General features: G+C 44.1%; 1 long non-coding RNA gene across 1 annotated transcript; it reads left to right on the forward strand.

Annotated features, from left to right (window-relative positions):
• The first annotated feature begins 2,596 nt into the window (after positions 1–2,596).
• LOC309496234 lies at positions 2,597–3,252 on the forward strand. Its single transcript, XR_014205073.1, has 3 exons — positions 2,597–2,691; positions 2,776–2,850; positions 3,005–3,252. It is a non-coding gene; the product is annotated as an uncharacterized lncRNA (long non-coding RNA).
• The last annotated feature ends 2,748 nt before the right edge of the window (positions 3,253–6,000 follow it).

Consider the following 6,000-nt stretch of genomic DNA (forward strand, 5'->3'; position numbering starts at 1 on the left):
AGATGCAGCGCAAGTCGCCGTAGCGACAACTGAGACTATGCATAAGCATAGTTACATTTTGTGTACAAAAACCACAGCGTCAGAGGCATAGCGACATCGACTGTGAATACGTAGTTATCAGAATAGCCGGTTGCACTGAGGATACAGGGCAATATATAACGGCATAAATCATAGACACATATCAATGTACATAACACAGCGTCAGTGGCATCGCACAACAACTGTGAATACACAGTAATCAGAGTAGCCAGTTGCACTAAAGGATACAGGGCAATATATAGCGGCGTAATCGTAACACATATCAGTGCGTAGTGTGTGCACAGCGTCAGTAGCATCGCACAACAACTGTGAATACGTAGTAATCAGAATAGCCATTTGCACTGAAGGATACAGGGCAATATATGACGGCATAAATCATAACACATATCAGTGTGTAGTGTGCACATAAACACAGCGTCAGTTGCATCGCACGACAACTGTGAATACGCACTGCGTAGTAATCAGAATAGCCATTTGCACTGAATGACACAGGGCAATATATAATGGCATAAATCATTACACATAACAGAGTGCGGAGTGTACGTAACACAGCGTCAGTTGCATCGCACAACAACTGTGAATACGTAGTAATCAGAATAGCCATTTGCACTGAAGAATACAGGGCAATATACAACGGCAAAATTCATACACATATCAGTGTGTCGTGTGTACGTAAACACAGCGTCAGTTGCATCGCACGACAACTCTGAATACGTACTGCGTAGTAGTCAGAATAGCCATTTGCACTGAAGGATACAGGGCAATATACAACGGCAAAATTCATACACATATCAGTGTGTAGTGTGTACGTAAACACAGCGTCAGTTGCATCGCACGACAACTGTGAATACGTACTGCGTAGTAGTCAGAATAGCCATTTGCACTGAAGGATACAGGGCAATATACAACGGCAAAATTCATACACATATCAGTGTGTAGTGTGTACGTAAACAGCGTCAGTTGCATCGCGCAACAACTGTGGATACGTACTGCGTAGTAACCAGAATAGCCATTTGCACTGAATGACACAGGGCAATATATAATGGCATAAATCATTACACATAACAGAGTGCGGAGTGTACGTAACACAGCGTCAGTTGCATCGCGCAACAACTGTGAATACGTAGTAATCAGAATAGCCATTTGCACTGAAGGAACAGGGCAATATACAACGGCAAAATTCATAACACATAACACACGGGAGTGATATTATACAATACAATTATATTGTAAGAGTCTCAAACGAGTATTTATAGTTTGAGTTTGTGCTTTTAAATATATTGTACCCCACTCATCTAATGAAATGTCTTTATTTAAATCCTGCATCCATGCTCGTCTTTTATTTTCAGAATTTTCTTTATGATTCTGTACCAGTATATTATATAATTGGGTAATTCGCCCTTTACTGAAACAGTCTTGTGTGGAAAAGGTTTCCAGTGTGGATAATGAAGGGAGTTGCACTGAATTCTTTAGTTTCGAAAAAATTAAACTTCTAAGCTGCAGGTATTTAAAAAAAAATGTTCCGGGGTATAGGAAACTTTGATACCAGATTGTCAAAAGACACTAAAATATTGTCTTCATACAAGTCCATCAATCTAACTATTCCCTTACTCAACCATAGTTTAAACCCCATATAATTTTTAGCTGGAGTGAAATATTCATTCCCCCAAATCGGGGAGAAGCAAGACAACAATGGGGCCTCTCCGAGAAATTTATGAACTTCGTACTAGGTCATAATGGTATTCTTCACAAATGGATTGTCTGTTTTTCTTTTTAGTTATTTAAGGGGTGCTGATTGTAAAAAGCTGTCAAGTGTCAACCCTTTTGCAGTCAACATTTCAACCTGTAACCAAGGCATATTGGTATCTCTAGAGAACCAGAACATTGCAGCCCTCATTTGAGCAGCCCAATAATACCACAATAAATTTAGTAATTGTAGCCTTGACGATTCTTAACATAGCCATTCTGGTCTGAATGTACCAGCAGAGGCAGGACCTTCTCAAGTCTCATCCCCAAGGCTTTAACAATAATTTTTGCATCCATATTCAAAGTGAAATTGGTCTATATGACCCACATTCTACAGATGACTTTCCTGGCTTCAAAATAAGAGTGATCAGGGCACTTTTCAACGAGGGAGGAAGAGATCCTTGCCGAAAAGCTTCTACATACATATCCAGTAACGGACCTATTCATTTATCTTTGAATTCCTTATACATTTCAATTGGGAGCCCATCCGGACCCGCTGTTTTACCGCCCCTCATTTTAAGAATAGCATTAGAAACCTCTTCTAATTCCAATTCCCGATCTAGCTCATGTTTTGTCAATTCAAAAATAGAGGTAATATCCAACCCATCCAAAAAGCGCTTATAGGAAAATTGGTTTAAACATTGAAACTTTAGTTAAATGGGATATAACATCAGCTAGTATGCTGGGTAATTAATCTCATTAATTAGCAGATTGCCCCAATAATGAGTTAACGAGTCATCCAGGTGGTACAAATGGTTTTCTCTTTGGCTTTAAAAGACCTGGTTGGTTTGAAACTTTAGCTTGTGTTGTTGAATTGGCTGTCTTAGTGGCTCAGTTCATATTATAGAATGGGTTTGATTAAAGTGACTGTTTTGGTAGTTCTTTATCACCTGTTAGTATGGCATGGTGAGTTTAATTTTAGTTTGCTTTTAATAAGTTTACTTGTCTGTTTTATAATTTTTTTTATTAAATGTCAGATGTGTTTCTCAGTTTTCAGCTGCGCAGGTGAAGATGGATCCTTAAATTTCTCCTTGAGTGATGTTGGGAGAGTAGTTGGAGAGAAAGGTTTGTAGACCGGTTTCATAATTAGTATGAACTCATTACTTTAGTACAAGAGTATGTCAAACACATTTACTTAAAAAAAAAAAAAAAATTCACATTTACAGTTTGTTTTTGCTATTAGGAACAACAACAAAATTCTCTCTCTCCCTCTCTCCAGACAATTCTGTGAATGCCACCTTCAGCCACGATGATGCAGAGGGGTCTGGTTCTGTCAACGCCACCTTTAGCCACGATGATGCCGAGGGCTCTGGTTCTGTCAGCGCCACCTTTAGCCACGATGATGCAGAGGGGTCCGGTTCTGTCAACGCCACCTTTAGCCACGATGATGCCGAGGGGTCCGGTTCTGTCAACGCCACCTTTAGCCACGATGATGCAGAGGGGTCCGGTTCTGTCAACGCCACCTTTAGCCACGATGATGCCGAGGCCTCTGGTTCTGTCAACGCCACCTTTAGCCACGATGATGCCGAGGGCTCTGGTTCTGTCAACGCCACCTTTAGCCACGATGATGCAGAGGGGTCCGGTTCTGTCAACGCCACCTTTAGCCACGATGATGCAGAGGGATCCGGTTCTGTCAACGCCACCTTTAGCCACGATGATACCGAGGCCTCTGGTTCTGTCAACGCCACCTTTAGCCACGATGATGCCGAGGCCTCTGGTTCTGTCAACGCCACCTTTAGCTTCGATGATGCAGAGGGATCCGGTTCTGTCAACGCCACCTTTAGCTTCGATGATGCAGAGGGATCCGGTTCTGTCAACGCCACCTTTAGCCACGATGATGCAGAGGGGTCTGGTTCTGTCAACGTCACCTTCAGCCACGATGATGCCGAGGGCTCTGGTTCTGTCAACGCCACCTTTAGCCACGATGATGCAGAGGGCTCTGGTTCTGTCAACGCCACATTCAGCCACGATGATGCAGAGGGGTCCGGTTCTGTCAACGCCACCTTTAGCCACGATGATGCAGAGGGGTCCGGTTCTGTCAACGCCACCTTTAGCCACGATGATGCCGAGGCCTCTGGTTCTGTCAACGCCACCTTTAGCCACGATGATGCCGAGGGATCCGGTTCTGTCAACGCCACCTTCAGCCACGATGATGCCGAGGGGTCTGGTTCTGTCAACGCCACCTTTAGCCACGATGATGCAGAGGGCTCTGGTTCTGTCAACGCCACCTTCAGCCACGATGATGCAGAGGGGTCCGGTTCTGTCAACGCCACCTTTAGCCACGATGATGCCGAGGGCTCTGGTTCTGTCAACGCCACCTTTAGCCACGATGATGCAGAGGGCTCTGGTTCTGTCAACGCCACCTTTAGCCACGATGATGCAGAGGGGTCCGGTTCTGTCAACGCCACCTTTAGCCACGATGATGCAGAGGGGTCCGGTTCTGTCAATGCCACCTTCAGCCACGATGATGCCGAGGGGTCCGGTTCTGTCAACGCCACCTTCAGCCACGATGATGCAGAGGGGTCCGGTTCTGTCAACGCCACCTTCAGCCACGATGATGCCGAGGGGTCTGGTTCTGTCAACGCCACCTTCAGCCACGATGATGCCGAGGGGTCCGGTTCTGTCAACGCCACCTTTAGCCACGATGATGCTGAGGGCTCTGGTTCTGTCAATGCCACCTTTAGCCACGATGATGCAGAGGGCTCTGGTTCTGTCAACGCCACCTTTAGCCACGATGATGCAGAGGGGTCTGGTTCTGTCAACGCCACCTTTAGCCACGATGATGCTGAGGGCTATGGTTCTGTCAACGCCACCTTTAGCCACGATGCCGAGTGGTCCGGTTCTGTCAACGCCACCTTTAGCCACGATGATGCAGAGGGGTCCGGTTCTGTCAACGCCACCTTTAGCCACGATGATGCCGAGTGGTCCGGTTCTGTCAACGCCACCTTCAGCCACGATGATGCAGAGGGCTCTGGTTCTGTCAACACCACCTTCAGCCACGATGATGCCGAGGGCTCTGTTTGACTTAACGCATGTCAAGTTTTGTAACAATAAAATTGATTTTGAACGGATTGCTTGGATGTTTTTTGTTTACCCCACTTTGCTTGTAGTTTGGAAAGAGCATTTTACAGTTTAATTTTTTTTGGCCTGTCTTTTGAGGTCAGGTTTTGCCCCAAAAGTCTTGTGCTGTTAATACTGATTCTTCCAATTTATCTGGAGCATGTATGCTCCCTGTAGGTTGCTTAATGGAAATGTATTAAAGCGCAAATGCATCTAGCCTTTCCCTGGAGTTGGTTCACTCACAGCCTATGGTCTGCTGTCTATCTGGCAGATGTTTCTTCAGTCAAGGTTTAGACTGAATGTGTCAGAAGGCATACCATGAGAATTATATCATGATAGCTTCATTTGTACAAAACAGTGAGTCAACATTTTCTGTCCTCTTTATTTGGTGCTTTCACCAGTTGATGTGGAATAATACGGCATGTGTAGCCAATGTTGTGTCTTGATTCAGTGGAGCTCAATGAATAACGAGATTAACATTGAAACCTAAATTCAATGGGATATAACATCAGCTTATATGCTGAGTGATCAATTATTGATCTCATTAATTAGCAGATTTGGCCCAATAATGAGTTAATGAGTCATCCAGGTGATACAAATGGCTTGCTGTTTGGCTTTAAAAAGATCTGGTTTGAAACTTCAGTTTGCATGAAGATTCATTTAATGGCTTGGTTTGTTATAGAATGTTTCATTTTTTTTTTTTTCATGGTTTCCGGAAAATCACTGGCAGTGTGAATGAACCAAAATCAAATGAACCCGGGTCAAGTCCCTAGTCACTTTATCCGTTTTTCACCCTTGAACGGGGTCTGAAAACTTGGTCCATAGATCAAACACGCTTGCATGAATTAATATGAAACTCCGTACACGTACAGATCTCATCGGGCCGAACAACTTTCCCCATGTCAAGTTTTATGCCAGCCCAACAGGAAGTCGGCTATTATGGGTTGTTTGGAGAACGCTTGCTCTGGTATTTGAAATAATCCTTCAAGGCAATTCTTTCAATTGCCACCAAACTCGGTCAGCATAAAGTTAAGACATTGAGGATGCTAAATTGTGGACGGATTTTTTATATCTCGAACGGTTTGGCCGTGGCGAGGAAACGAATTTATGGCGAGAAAAGAGAAAAACGAAGTGTTATAACTTCTGCATACATTA

Source organism: Leuciscus leuciscus (genome assembly GCF_965113295.1).
Source record: "Leuciscus leuciscus genome assembly, chromosome: 4".
Lineage (NCBI taxonomy): Eukaryota > Metazoa > Chordata > Actinopteri > Cypriniformes > Leuciscidae > Leuciscus > Leuciscus leuciscus.